At 37.4% G+C, this 16,558-nt stretch overlaps 1 protein-coding gene across 2 annotated transcripts in view; it reads right to left on the bottom strand.

The window, feature by feature from the left end:
* Window positions 1-16,558, bottom strand: part of FAM171B (family with sequence similarity 171 member B) — a 74,994-nt gene that overhangs the window by 47,666 nt on the left and 10,770 nt on the right. The window contains exon 1 of one of the 2 annotated variants that reach the window (XM_089916584.1): window positions 6,787-6,871. The exons of the other annotated variant lie outside the window; for it this stretch is intronic. The gene's annotated coding sequence lies outside the window, so the exon portion shown is untranslated. Of the gene's footprint in view, window positions 1-6,786; window positions 6,872-16,558 lie in introns of those variants that run through there. 2 annotated transcript variants of the gene reach the window in all.

The raw sequence follows: 16,558 nt of genomic DNA on the forward strand, positions 1-16,558 counted from the left end.
GGTTAGATGCAACTGCCATACCAATCGAGAATTCAATCAGCCTTGAATTTTACAGAACACAATCTTCCAGATCTAATCAATAACGTTAATCAATCAGCTGGCTCCACTAGGATGTCAATGCCCTTCTCTGCTGTGGGGTAGTAACCGCAATACTACAAAGAAACATAGTTTACTACTCCTCTGAGACACGTATTCAAAAATAAATTAAGATTTCGTCTGCTTTGCAGAATTCTTTTCTAAAGAGAATGTTTCAAGACACACCATTTTAATGGACAGATCTGACTCCCCAGCACAATGCCAAGGCTAGCAAAAAGAGAAAGGAGGCGAGCTGCAAAACATTCCTGTTTGTTCCATAAAGAAGAAACACTATCTTTTCCATACAAAGTTTTCCAAAGGACCACAGCCAGTATCCATTGGCTTATTTGTATGCTGAGAATATTCCAGCTCATGTTAAGATTTTCTAGACAGAAAAAAGAATAATAAAAACTACTGTTTGAATTCAGCCTTTCTTAAGAGCCAATTTGTCTTCTCAGCAAAACAAAAGGAATCAATATAGTAGTGAAAACATGAAGCTCACAGATGAATACCCTCCCTCTGATTTTTGGCTTTCAAATATATTTTGCTTGCTTGCTTGAGGTAACGTTCCAAAGACAATGTTGTTTCTAGGTTGCTTTAAAGGAAAAACAGAAATTTTATTCCACGATATGTTTTAATACTTCTTACTATATAAACATATTCTCTTTAGAGTCAATTTATAGGAAACGCAATAAAGCAATGAAAAGAAATCCAGCCTCATTTACTAGAAAGTGGTAAAACTGACATGTTACCTTTTCTGTCTACTTATTCAATCCTTACCACCATAGGATATAAATCAAGACAGAATATTCATATTTCTGAAATATTTAATTTACTAAAAATCATCTCTAATACTAGCAGTAATTGATAGGTATCTGTTAAGTTCTAGGTATTTCACATACATCAACTCTAATACTTAACAATGCTGCAAGGTAAGTATCATTATCTCTGTCTCAGAGAAAGTTTAATTAGTTTGCCCAAGAGCATACCTAAGAAGAGGCAGAGCAGATTTTGAACTCCAGTTGCTCAAACTCCAAAGGCCATGGTCTAGCCACCAAACCACACACCCTAGAAGGATTCCTCTTCTGGTAAAGACATCAACCACAGAAGCAAGTAGGAGTGCACGGAAGCCAATGTGCTGCCATAACCAACCATACCTGAGCCCTGCATCCCTTTACCACCCCATCCCCCCACCCTCTCATCTCACTCTCCCCAGGGCAGCCACACAGGCCTTCTTCCACAGCTCAAACTCACCAAGGCCTTTCCTCTCCAAAATTACAATCATGAACCGCAATTCAGCTAGTCGCCCAGTTTTTTAAAGTGCCAAAAAATAATCTTTAACGACTACCCTCATTTATTATGCTTTTTGTGACACAGAACTTTTATTTGATAATTATTGAGGACTAGATTAATTAAATGTACTTGTTTGCAATGTAGATTTAGAAATTTGCTTCTGTGAGTCGAAGGCCTGAGGGCAATATTCAGAGAAAATAAGATCCCTTTATGGAAACCTAAGGACATCTAAATTAGTACTGTGAAGTGAGGGGGAAATGTAAGTGAGAAAAAATGGGAAGCAGGAGTGAGAGGCATGATGTTTTTTCATCATGGACCAGAAAGTGACAAAACTAAGTGCTAATGAGAGATAAAAAATAAAGGTAGAAGTAAAAGGAAACAAAAATATAGAAAAGGGAAAGAAAATGGGTCTGACAAAGTACTCTGGGTTTAAGAACTGTACATGGTTGACTGACAGTTCACAATCTTAAAGCATCATAAAGTATTATTCAAATCATCATCCTCAAATTCATTTTAATATCATCAGCATTTACCCCAAACTCATAAATCTAAGAACAAATATTTTTTCATTAACATGAATTTTAAAGCACCTACCCTGTGTCTAGCACCGTGATAGGCATGAGGAGTAAATGAATAATATGAATAACAAAAGATCCTTGGTTCTTAGATAGTTCTCTTAATATATACTATCATAGCATGTTACGAATCAACATGCCATGCTTTTATTGAGCACTTACTGAGTGTTAGGTATTCTGGAATGTAAAAACGAATGAAGGAATATATCTATGCTCTAAAGGAATTCAGAAGCGCAAGAAAGACAAAATAAACACACCAGAAACAATTAGGGACTAATTCTAAACACCATATTATCAAGTACTGAATCACCAAATAGAGACTGACTGATGTAGTAAGAGAAAATAATTGTGGACCGAAAAAGCTTCATGAGAAAAGTACAGCTGGGCTTCCCTGGTGCGCAGTGGTTGAGAGTCCGCCTGCCGATGCAGCGGACACGGGTTCGTGCCCCGGTCCGGCCCACATGCCGCGCAGCGGCTGGGCCCGTGAGCCATGGCCGCTCAGCCTGTGCGTCCCAGGCCTGTGCTCCGCAACAGGAGAGTCCACAACAGTGAGAGGGCCACGTACCGCAAAAAAAAAAAAACAAAAAAAAAAACAGTAGAGCTAAGTTGGTTTCTGGTGGAGTTAGAGATAAAAAAGAGGTAGGGCAGTGCCAACGGGGAGGGAAAAGAGTCAAAGGATTTAAAATTTCCTTGGAGCTAGGACTTAGCTTGGGAAATAACATATTAAGCTAGTTATGACTTTTTCGACTAAAGTTATAGAAATCCAACCAGAGTTTCCTGAGGCAAAATGGAAATTTATCAACTGATGGATACAAGAAAGGGTTGTACAAGAAAACCACAGGGATGGCAACTATCCAGCTGATCTGGAGAATGACTGGGACCAGGAACTCCATCTCTGAATACTGGCTTCATCATTTCCATTCATAGGCTTTCTCCACATGGTGGGCAGCATGGCTGATGACAACTCTCAGGTTTTACATCTTACCATTTCCAACATCAAATGTGGATGGATAAGGGCGGCATAAGCAGAAGAAAGGGGAAGATAGGTACCAGACAGACAGTTCTATATACATCCACCATAAAAGTTACAAGTAAAAATTTGATTAATGGGAATTGATCCTAGATTGGTGGGAAATGACCAAAAAACAAAGTAACTTGAAAGCCTGGCAGAACCTCCCATTTTGTAGCATAATGTAGCTAAATTGCTACCTTTATACAAAACTCAGTCTTATCACAACCTGGTGGATGTGTAATGTGTTATTTGCACAAATATAACAAGCCAAAGTGAAACCTTCTTAAAACTTCTATATACAATCTATAAGATTCATTTACTCATTCATTCTTTACTTGAAGCTCTATACCTTTTCTTCATTGATGTTTATACAGTTCAATTAAAAGTTTTTAATAATTGTTTTACCATTTCAAAAAAAGTGTTACTTGCCCACTGAATGTTCCCCAGATCTTAAGAGAAGCATGCTAAAGCTTTTAGGGATGAGAAGTCAGGATGTATACATTTAAGTTTCAATTGGTTCTGCAATACCGTGTGTGTGTGTGTGTGTGTGTGTGTGTGTGTGTGTGTGTGTGTGTGTGTGTGTGTGTGTGTGTGTGTGTGTGTGTGTAAAGACAATAATAGAGATAAAGCAAAAATGACAAATGTTAACAACTATTGCATCTTGGAGGATATATGGATACCCATTACACTAATTGAATTTTTCAGTATACAATATTTCAAAGTATTCATTATAAAAATTTGGAGGGAAGTAGAAGCCTGACAGAAGACTTCAAATTTTAAATGACAATATAATGAAAGCATAAAAAATGAAAGTAGTATTTCAGGAAGATACATGTAGAAAGGGTATGGTTTGAATTAGAAGTAGTAAAAAATAGAGACCTAAGAGATTACTGTATAAGTCCAAACAGATGGGACGCAGGGCAGCAATGGGCTGGACTGAGAAGGTGGCTGTGAAAATGAAACAGAAGGAATGGATACTAAAGACTGTGATGAATACTTAAAAGAACCCAGTGAGTGACAGGTGAGTGTGGGAGAGAGAGAAGACAGAATCAATGATGATCTCTGGTTCCCCAAGTCAAATGATTAGGGAAGGGATAGAAATAGATAAGGTCTAAAGCAGGGAACAGATTTGTCAGGTTAAGACAATGTCTTTCATTAAATACGTTAATATATTGCCTCTTCCATGTAAATATAGTTCATATGCTGACTATGTGGTATAATCTCCTCCTATAGTCTGTGAAAACCCAAAGACAACGTACCACACAAGCACCCTAAGAACGAGAGGCAGACACACTGGGCTAGAGCCTGGGGGAAAACAGCCAGAGTCAGCCCATATGCTCCCCCTGTTAAGCCACCTGTTTCAGTGTCTCAGTTCCCCTAGCCTGGAAGATTTACAGAATTTCAGGGATTTTTTAAAAATGCAGAAACTGCATGATAGGGTGCTTTAAAGTGGTAAGAGCAAACTTCGATTGTATCCACAAAAATACCTCAATGTATATAGCTGCAAGTAAATGTGAGAACTTTTCTCATGCATTGGTAATTTCAGCTAAATGGCCTCGTGCTATGAGTACACCTCTAGATTAACCTTAATGGAGAAAAAGTTCATGAATATATAAAATTCCTATCTATTATTTTTCATATACTTTCTGATTAAGCAGAAAACCAGGCAACTGCTATGTGCAATTACATTTTTTTAAAGTCTCAATTCGGATGGTGCAAACACAATCATTAACAAAATAAATCTTAAATCACTCACTGCCTTGTGGTGGGGTGTGGAAATGAAATTTGGGGTCACTGAGGAGGAAAGAAGAGAAGCCAAGTTGTTTCCATGATAGGGTGGGGAAATGGCCAACAGGCTGGCCCAGATGGGAGAGAGAGGTTACAGGAGACGTCAAGACACAGCTTTCTGTGCTGTGTTCATGTCGAGAACTGAGATGTTAAGAAAACAGCACAATTTGGTCAAGGTGGTGATACCCCACTGTTAAAGGCAGGGGAGAGTTATTTCTGCTATATATCAATGTAAAGGCAAGACACAGTCACTGCTAATTCACAGCAGACCTAAATTGATAGAAATGGGGCTTATGTTTGAATCCTGAATTCAATCCCTTTGTTTAGAAAGGAGAGGGCACATCTGGTGTCTTCAAGAAATGAGGAAACGGTGGAAGAACTACGTTATTTTTTTCTAACAGCATGGAATGATGATAAAAGGAACAGAATTATTATACTGTTAATCACAAAAGAAATGGAAAAAATAGACCTAAATCAAAAATAATAAATTATTTCCTTTTGCTTTTCTATATCACTTTGGGACACACTTTAAATGTGCATTCTTCCAGGAAACAGGCCAAATTATTTCCCCTCAAACCTGTGTTCCCACAGTCTCCTATATACTCCTCAAATAAAGCACTTATCACACTCTGTTATCATTTGTGGTCTCTCTGTCCCCACCAAGTGTTCTCTGCAATTAGTGAGATTTGTTTAAAAAAAAAAGAAGAAGAAAAAAATGAATGAAATCATTTACTGTAGGAATCTTTATGTTATCTCTAGCCCCATATATAAACCAACATATGATGTGTTAAATCCAAATAAATACCAGTTCCTCTTTCAGTATATTTTTTTCAAATCATGGAATTGCTCTTTATATAAAACCCGCATACTTTGGCCACTTCATTCTGCATGTCTTACAGTCTTTTCCCTATACAATATTCTTTTCATATATATACTCTCTAGAGAAATCCGCTCAAGCTTGGGGATGAAAGAAGATAATCAACTGCACAATTATCTATCTATATTCCGTCATTCATTTATTCACTCAACAACTATTTATACAGGAATACAGTCCCAACCAAAACAGTTATTGCACCTGGCTTCATCTTGCTTCCAATCTAGAGGTGAAGACAAATATGGAATTATGGAATAGATGCCTAGCTACAGATCAACTACAGACCATGAGCGATTAGGAGGTGCTTACAAGAGCACATTAACAAAGGAACCTAGCTCAGACTGGAAAGCTAAAGAAAATCTGTTTAAATGAAGTGGCACTTAAGCTAATACCTGAAGTTTAAATGAATTTAGCCGGGGGGGGGGGGGGGGGGGAGAGAGAGAGAGAGAGAGAGAGAGAGAGAGAGAGAGAGAGAGAGAGAGAGAGTGTGTGTGTGTGTGTTGGATGGATCAGGGAAGTACTGCAAGCAGAAATACAGAGGAACAACCTGTACAAGGGCCCTGAGGTACAAAACCTGTCACACTCAACTGGAGCTGAGACTGGGGTGGGAAAGCATGCAGGCCCTTATAGGTCACTGGTTTTCAATGTCATGGGAAGCCTGATAAAATTTGTTCTTAAAAATAAACACGATTTGTAGGGTGTTGGGGGGGGATTCCCATAACTGGAGTATGGATTTTTAGAGCATCAAGAATGGAACAAGGAGGCCAGTTAATATGCTAACCTGAACTAGAGTGTTAAGAGTGACCTGGGCTAGAGCAGGGGCAGTGAAGATGAAGAGAAGTTAACAGAGGAGGAATATTTAGGAGATAGACTTGGTGGGTTTGGTGATGGACTAGGAGAGGAAGGTAGAGGAAGCGGCAAGGACAGCACCCTCAACTCTCCTTATTGGCCAGAGGGGCACTTTAATAACAGTGGGGTTTTTAGTAACAAAAGGAAGGATGAATGGTGAAGGTGGTCGAAAGCTGAAAACTGCCAGTTATAAGTTCTGGAAGGTAATGTACAGCATGATGACCCTAGTTTAAAAAAAATAAGAAGAGGACTTTTTTTTATCCTGGAAGGTCTGGTGAGAAATGAAGAGTCCAGACTTAGACATGCTTAAACTGAAATACCTGTGATCTATCCACATAAAGATGTCAAAATAATTGGTGGGTATATTCAGGAGTGCACTCTGGGAAGTCTTAGCATATAGGTGGTATTTAAAGCAACTGGAGTGGATGAGATCACCTTGTGAGAGAGGAGAATGAGAAGAGAGAATGTTAAATTAAATGGAAAAAATTTTTTTCTACTTTTAGAATATAAAGATATTTTAATTACCTACATATTACAGTATCAAATATTTTATGCCTATAATACTTAAGTATAATTTTACAATATAATGTAATTATTGCATAGCAAATTATTTAAGAGTTACAGACTTGAGACTGTATTACTGGCAAAGGATATTGATAGGGAAGAAACGGGAGTAAATTGGGTCACCATATTTTCATCTTCCTTTGTCAGATCTATCTCTAAGCTGCTGGATCCATGAAGGGGCCCATATACAGTCCCTGCATACAGTTCCAGTCTGTGAGCCAGTCCTTACATACAGGAAACACAAAGGCCACAGTAAGATGGATTTGTCAGGGGAAGCTTATGTCTTTTTTTACCTCCCTGTCTGTGCCCCCATGCCATTCTCTGAAGCTGTAGCTTTCCAAGTCTCAGCACATGCTATTATTTATCTTTGGAACATCAGAATGTGTTGAAATACAAATTTTTCCATTTGGACTTTCAAATGAAAGAAATATTTTGCAATATAAATCCATTCCTCAAAACAAGGAATCGCTCTGCTATTCACTCTTCCTAGCATCTAGCTTTTCCAATGTAGTCAGTTATTAGTGAAACCAGGAGAGGTGTGAATCAAAAAAAGTAAATAAGGAAAACATAAGTTTCAATGAGTTTAGAGATGATATTAATTCTGAAAGTCGAGAAGAGCACTGGTGATGAAAAGAGCAAGTTCAATCACAGACGTAAATCACAGTAGCCTGAAATTACTATTTTGACCCCCAAACTGTTAAAAAACCAAAGATTAATACTTGTTTCAGCAGGTGGGAAATGGCTTAGGTTTTTATAAATGCCTTCTCTGAAGGCTAATAACAACCAGGGCAGGCCCTCATCTGCTAAAATGCATTGAAGTTTATAATCAGGCCTGAGGGACTGGATGAATCACAAAGTAATCAGAGCCCTTATTAAGATTATTAACTTAGTCTTAGTGACCCTATCCTTCAGTGCAAGAGCCAGGAGCCAAGATGCAGAGAGTTTCTGGGTTGACTGCCAAAAAATTCTGAACAGAGGGTTTTTTCAGGTATAAGATATCCCACTAGGTTATTATATAATGAAACCTGGATATAAAACAATTCAGAGTCATGTGGTTTATCAAAAGATAATTATTGCATTTTAGTAGACATTATAGAAACAGAATGGAAAAGCCAAAGGTTGAAAGAATTGACAAAGGTACGTGCATCCCACACAATCAGTTTCTTCAAGGGTTAAGACCTTCTGGCAGGACGGGTTATGTTGCTGTCACGCTTACTAATTTTACCCATCACATGTACACAATAACAGAAACCTCACATGTTAAGAAAACACAAAAATGTTATTTGAGTCTGAACGTTACCTTTGTTCTTTTCTTATTTAGTCCACTTACAAAGGTCTAATCAACCATGGCAGGTTTTCTTAACCTTTTGGGGGTGGTCAAGGATTCCTTTGAAAATCTTACAGATGATCTCAACACTAGATAACTGAGATTGTATAATTAATTTCAGGGTGCTCATAAACCCTCTACACCCTTCCACTGGTTCCCTAGAACCTCTGCCATATAGGGTATAAGGGACAGTAAGTTCCTTACACAAACAGGGGAGAAGAAGATTCACCATTTGTGAGTACTTTCTCTCCCTATGAACTTACTTGACCTCCCCTCAAACTTGTCACAGCGAATTATATTACCTCTCTTTTCTTTTCTTATGAGCCTCCAAAATCTTCACCTTTTACATCTTGACACCCTATATTTACCAAGCTTTACGGATTCACAAGACTTCTTTCCTATTTGAAATACTATGGCACAGAAGCAATTTTAAAAGGCACATTCTTTTGACTATTCTGATTCACAAAATTGAATCCATTGGTAGGGAAAAGCTATTAAAAAGCTCACTTATCTTAGTTATATTTGCTATGAAGAAAATCATCAAATTATCCTTAAGTAACAGTTTTATCAGAATCTGTAACTGCCAGGTGGTACCACAATTTCTTTTAAGATGTGAATGTGGCACCTAGAGATTATCATACTAATTGAAGTAAGTCAGAGAGACAAATATCGTATATCACTTATATGTGAAATCTAAAAAAATGATACAATGAACTTATTTACAGAACAGAAATAGACTCACAGACATAGAAAACAAACATGGTTACGAAAGGGGAAAGGCGGGGGGAGGGATAAATTAGAAATTTGGGAATAACATATAGAAATTTAGGAGTAGCACATAAACAACAAGGACCTACTGCATAGCACTGGAACTATATTCAATATCTTGTTAAGAAACTATAATGGAAAAAAATCTGAAAAAATATACATATTATTCAGTATATGTGTATGTATAAATGAATCACTTTGCTGTACACGAGAAACTAACACAACATCGTAAAGCAACTATACTTCAATAAAAATTTTTAAATAAAAATAAAACAAATAGTACTTCAGATATAGAGAACAAACTAGTGTTTACAGGGATGGGGGAAGACAGGGGTACGGGATTAAGAGGTACAAACTACTATGTATGAGATAAATAAGCTACAAGGATATATTGTACAGCACAGAGAAGATAGCCAATATTTAATAATTATTATAAATGGTGTATAATAACCTTTAAGAATTGTGAATCATTATGTTGTATACCTGAAATTAATATAACATTGTAAATCAGTGACACTTCAATAAAAAATAAAATAAATGTCTTTAAAAAAAAAGAAAATTTACAAATTACCAGATTAAAAACAAAAAGAAAAGACGTGGATGTGTTCCAGCTTATGTTATATACTTTTAAAAGTTTATGTTATATACTTTTGCACTGCCAGAGCAAAGCACTTAGGAGGTCATTTCTACCTCATCCCAGTTCCAAGAGTCTATGATTCCAAGTCTTATTTTAATCTATGAAGTGAAAACTTTTGGTTTTTTTAAATTACTGCATGTTTTAATTGATATTAGACATTATTTCGTTATAAATAGCATTAGAAGATCAGATTAGTTGTTTCATACATTAGTACAGAGATACTTTTCTTGCATATGATTATGAATGAGACTTAAATTCTGATTACTTTAAAGAAACACTGGAATTTGGGGAATTATTAAATCCTAGCTTTTCTGCTAAAAGTCCAGAATCTAACAGCACAAAAATATTGTAAAATATATTTTGGAAAGTACTTATTTTATGAGGAGAAGTAATTTGTTTTTAAATGCAAATATTTGGAATACACCAATTCATTTAAAAGTAAGTAACCAGATAGATTTTTTTTTAACTTCAGGCACACAAACTTAATTAATCATAATCTGTGCTTCATGACACACTTATTGATCCATGCATGGTTCATTTTACTTAGTAAAATAATTAAATAAGTCATACTATACCCATTATCCTTGGTGACATTTTTCCCCTTACGCAAAAAGTGTGGCCTTCCTCTACTTCATTTTTACAGTAAATGGATATTCTTTTGGTAATCCTCTCTCAGTCACCCAGACATTTATAAACAAATCCTACTCATACAAATATGAAAACATTAGCAGCATGTTTAAAGTTTTGAAGAAACATAATCCATTTAACTATATAGAGCCATATTTTGACAGCTTAATTTCTATCATTTTCAAAACACTGGCAGTTGGGGGCAGGGGTGGGAAACAGGCAAGGGTGGAATGGGTCACAAAATCCAGGACCTTTGCAGCTTCTATTCAACTCCTGGTTATAGTTAACCCATTAGAAAAAACAAATAATCCATCTACCCATCCTGTTTCTGTTTGTGTCACATTCCTATTACAAAAAAGTGGCGGAACAGGTAGGTGTGAATAAAACCATGGACACTGGTCTTATTTTATTTTAGAAAGAACAATGAATACGGAATTCTACAACATCCCTGGAGCACTTACCCCCGAGGTAAGCCAAAGGCCTTACAGCATGAGCCCCAGGTGAGGCTGGACATTTCTTAGAGTTTCCAACTGATCAAGTGGTCACTGAAAGCCCAACTAGTATTTAGGTCCACAGATATGAACTGCTAATGGCTTAGCCATATATGTGTTCTAAATTTTAGCAGAGCTAACAAGTGAACTAAAACTATATAGTTTCTAAGTGCTGTTTCTCTAGTGAATAGGAACAAAACTAAACTAAGTACAATAACTGATAATACTGGCAAATGTTTAATTTTAAATTAGACCCTCGTGTCATGATATAGAAACCTACTTGAGAAAAAAAACCACATTAAATAACAATTGAAATCTCTGTCACATATAAATAAAATTAATTTTAAATCTTGGTTTTTGTGCAAGACACAGAAACTTAACATGGAGAAATTAACAGGCATTATCAACTCAAGGCTTCAGAGAAGCCCAAGACGTTGCTGAGACATTTTACAGTCTAGGTTCACTAGGTCACAGATTTGACACGTTCTTAACATGGAAAGCAATTGCCATTTCCTTGACACCCTCTACCCTACATGAAAGGGCACCCAGAAACCATTCCTCATTTCAGGCCCAAGTGAACTGGCCTAATTATACTCCGAGACATTATCAACAAGTAGTTAAGAATACTGCCTAGTCCTCATAACATAGACAGTCATAAAAAAAATAATTTAAGGGCTTCCCTGGTGGCGCAGTGGTTGAAAGTCCGCCTGCCGATGCAGGGGACACAGGTTCGTGCCCTGGTCCGGGAAGATCCCACGTGCCATGGAGCGGCTGGGCCCGTGAGCCATGGCCGCCGAGCCTGCGCGTCTGGAGCCTGTGCTCCGCAACGGGAGAGGCCACAACAGTGAGAGGCCCGCGTACCGAAAAAAAAAAAAAAATTTAAGAGGCACAGAATCTGATATGTCTTGGACATATGGGTTGTGCTTATACAAAAGGGCAGTTAAAGAGACATCTCCAAACAGAATCTTCAAAGCAAACAGAAGCTGTTTTCTTAAGCCTATGATGTATTTCACTACAATGCATAGCTTTCATAGTTTTAGAATTTTCCAGGTAACTATTCCAAAGCATACTTTTTATCAATAGCAGATGGAAAATATTATGTCCATTTCCTAGCTAAGGCAACTTGGAGGAAAGGAAATTAAGACACATTACACTAAGCCAAGTCAATGAATGACAACAATACTGCAGCTAGTACCTAGTCAGAACGCTGAAAGAGAATTAAGTTCAATATTTATATACTTAGGGGGAAGAGTTCTGTTTCAGAAAAATATTTGGTTGTTTCTGTTCAGGCACATTAAGAACACTGAAAAACCACCACTAAAACAAACCGGACTGAAATTCAACACAATGGCATGTGTTTTTCAACCTGTAATCAACACCAAGAAATAGCTCCCTTTGGTTATTAAAATCCTGGAAAGAAATCGTAATTACCCCATCTGGGAATACGGCCTTCAAAGCATGAGTACTTTAGATAAAACAGCCAATGTCTAGTCCCACTCTACTGATTTTCAAATCCCTTGAACGGAAAAAAACTAAACAAATGCTTTCATGGATAGGAGATTTTCAATCAGGTTTGCTTAAATCAAAGTTTAAATCAAGTTATTTGAATTTAATAAAAAGTATACAGTAATACTCTATACTGAATTTCAGTATTTTTAAATTTTGTTACGTAGGTCCCAGCTACATAGAATATGAAAAAAATCTTTAACTTTAAAAGTACAAGAATGTAGCAGCTTCATTTACAATAGCTAAAACTGGAAATAACCCAAATATCCATCAGAAGTGATAAACCAAACTGCAGTAATTGATACAATGGAATACTGCTCAGCAGTAAAAAGGAATAAACTACTGAACATCCATGCAACAACATGGATGAAACCTATGGAAATTAGACTGAGCTGAAGAAGCTAGACACAAAAAAGTACATGCTATATGGTTCTATTTTATGAAGTTCTAGAAAACACAAAATTAATCAGTGACGAAAACAATCAGAACAGTTGTCAATGGGTCAGGAGCAAAGATTGCCTGGGGGCATGAGGGAATTTTCTAAGGTGATATAAATGTTCTATATCTTGATATGGTAATGGTTACAAAGGTATATCCATTTGTCATGAGAATACAGTTTATGTTAATACCAGAATCTGAAGTATGGACATCCATTAAGTAGCTTTTACAGCTTTTTTTCATTTTATGACTTTTGATATTTTTAAACCAATACTTACAAAATGTATATAATCATAAGCTCACTTGAAAATTACTTTTGAATATTTTTGTAAGGCAAACATAGAGTGATAATAAAATTTTAACATCAATTAAAAGATATATATTTTGGGCTTCCCTGGTGGCGCAGTGGTTGAGAGTCCGCCTGCCGATGCAGGGGACACAGGTTCGTACCCCGGTCCGGGAAGATCCCACATGCCACGGAGTGGCTGGGCCCGTGAGCCATGGCCACTGAGCCTGCGCATCCGGACGGCAACGGGAGAGGCCACAACAGTGAGACGCCCGCGTACCGCAAAAAAAAAAAAAAAAAAAAAAGATATATATATTTTTTAATATTTAAAAAAATATATATATAATGTGGCAACTCTGTAAATCAAACACCACTTTCCCCACCCAATAAACTATAGTTTATTGTTAAAAAAAAAGGAGTACAGTTTAGGTATGTACATTTTAATGTATGTACATTTTACCTCCCCGCTCCCCCCAAAAATCCCACATAATGGAAATGGATGGCGGTGTGAGTGAAACAGTCACAGCAGAATTTGATCATTGTTAAAGCTGGGTAATGGGTATGGGCTGTTTTTAATACTATCCTGTTTACTTTCTATATATTTGACGTTTTCCAAGGTAAAAGGTTTAAAAATATAGATCAGTGAAACATACAATCAAAAATGTTTATACTGTGAAAATATATCCCTCAAGAGGCTTTCTCTGTATTCAGAAGACTTTTATAAAAATCCACGGAGATCCCCAGTGTCTGTGCTTTGCATGGAGAATTTGAAGTGGAGCTTGTTATTTTCTCCAGCTCCCCTTGCCCCCATCCCCAGCATGCCTCCCATCTAATGGGCCATCAGACTGAATATGATATGGTTGTCTCAGCTACCACCAACCCCCAAATTAATTCTTCCCTCATCCCTCGAATATTTATTTCTAACAAATACTGGTGCAGATGGAGAAATCAGAGCTGCTGCAGACACCGGAGAAAACAGATCTCAACCTTAGTCTTTATTCTCATTACTCTCTGAGGATGGTGTTTTAGAAGTTAATGAGAAAATGAAAATTTACTTTTTTTACATCCTGATTTTTTAAAATCTCATATTCAACTTCTTTTAACCTCACTTTCTTATTTCTCAGCAATATGAAGAGACATAAATTTTCAAAATAATAAAATCCAGAGTAACCAGAGTCAGCAGTCAGTTTCTCTACTATGGACTTATGAGGCTCAATCATGTATCAGTCACTAAACAAGTCTTATTAGTTTTCTAAATATTGCCTGAAAAAAGTCCTATAGCTTTTCACAAAACATGTCCAAAGAATCAGAAGCACCACACAGAGGCAAAGAATGAATTAAAGCTCAGTCAGAGCTATTTAAAGGTATGTTAATACCCTCCTAGAGCTATTTAAAGGTATGTTAATACCCATAAGAGGATTATAAGTACACCTGGGTAAAGAATCTTCTTGACAGAACCTATAAAGTGGACTTAAGTATTGTATCTAGCAGTTCTCTGTAGTGAACATAAGATAAACACTGAAATTAGCTAAAATTAAAAGTCTAAAATATATATACTTTATAACCTCCACTTACAAATATTTCTACCTAACATTTCTTTATTTATATGACCCTGCTAAATTCCAATGAAGAATTTCACAAGATGTGAAATAACAAATACTCATAAAGTAAAGGAGATCCTTGATGCCAGCATTTTTGTTCATTCATTCATTCATTCAAAAATATGTGTTCCTAAGAGTAGCAAGTGCTCTTCTAGGTGCTAGAAATATATGTAATAATTCAATGTAATAATGAACAAAGCAAAGTTCATGCCCTCAGAGAGTTTACATTCTAGTAAGGGGAGACAGGCTTACAAGAAGGGCTGAGGATAGTAAGTGCCAGGGAGGAGAATCAGTAGGAAAGGGCATGCAGATGGCTATTTAATACAGCTGTCAGGAAAGGCTTCTGTTAGCGTGATTGGAGCAACCTGAAGAATCGAAGGTCCAGAATTCCAGGCAGAGAAAATGGCAAGTGCAAAGGCCCCACACCACAGCCCACTTGCAAACTGAAGAAACAAAGAGCCGGTGTGGCCCCAGCGCTGAATTAGTGTCAGAGCTGAGGGAGACGGGAGTGAGAGGGCCACAGAGGATCTCAGCCTTTGTGGGCCATTTTCAGGGTCTGGGCATCTAGTGTGAGGGAGATGGGAAGCCATTGGAGGGCTGTGAGCAGAAATGATCCTATTTAATGTTTTTAGAAAGATCACTAGGAAAAAAAAAAAAATCACTAGGGCTTCCCTGGTGGCGCAGTGGTTGAGAGTCAGCCTGCCGATGCAGGGGACACGGGTTCGTGCCCCGGTCCGGGAAGATCCCACATGCCACGAAGCTGCTGGGCCCGTGAGCCATGGCCGCCTCGCCTGTGCGTCCGGAGCTTGTGCTCGGCAACGGGAGAGGCCACAACAGTGAGAGGCCCGCGTACCGGAAAAAAAAAAAAAAAAAGATCACTAACTGTGTGAGGAGAACAGACAGAGGAACAAAGGTTGAAGCAGGAAGACCAGTTCAACCTAGAGATCACAATGTGCTCAGAGGAACATTTTAAGTTCATTTGTTTATAGGTTATGTTTCATTATACAACCCAAATACTCCTGTAACTAAAACAGCAGTCAATTGAATTACTCTCTTGTTTGCCACTGGCTTGGAGGGTTAGAGTTTTTGAGGGAAATGCAAGAGTCATCTTATGTTACTTTTCAGGCTGTAGTTTGATCTGTTGGCTAATGGTTCCTTTATCTCCATTAATCTAATAGGTAAATAAGACAAAAACTGCTAGGTTCCCCCAAAATAACCCTTTTCAAAAATATTACATCACAAATATCAGAAAACAAGTATTTTCACAGGTACGCTGGATACAGAAGTTTCTCATATTATTTCCGTTATTTGTAACCTTCATCACAACCTATCTATATGGTAGTAGCCAAAACCCATTTAACTAATATTCCTGAAAGACAATCAAAATAAAAATATACTGCAAATCATAAAATCCATCACCACTCTGACTTCTGTTTCATCATTTATGAAATCCCTCTCATAATGAAGACAGGCTCTCGATCACTCTCCTATCTCTCATTTCCTTAAGTTTACCCAACAGCATATCTAATCGCTGCCTCGCCCATACCCTGTGGTTAGCACTTTCAGTTATAAAAAGCCAGGTAGGAAAACCACCAGACACAGCACGTCTTTCAGGAGTTTCAGCCACGCTCAAGTGTTATTAAATGGTTTGAGAGGGTGTCAGAAACACGTGCTTTCCGGCACACTTTGGTGATTTCATCCTACGCTCAGAGCACTCTGATAAATTAAATCATTCTGGCTGTGTCAGGAATCGCAGCTGGTGTACCTGAGTATTGCTCTTTGATGATGAGCAAGCAGTACAAAATAAGATACCGAACCCTACTCTTTAAAATATCATTTTCGGCATC

This window comes from Delphinapterus leucas, chromosome 8, assembly GCF_059928025.1.
Source record: "Delphinapterus leucas isolate spDelLeu-1000000601 "Yukka" chromosome 8, BTC_Dleu_Yukka2, whole genome shotgun sequence".
Classification (NCBI taxonomy): domain Eukaryota; kingdom Metazoa; phylum Chordata; class Mammalia; order Artiodactyla; family Monodontidae; genus Delphinapterus; species Delphinapterus leucas.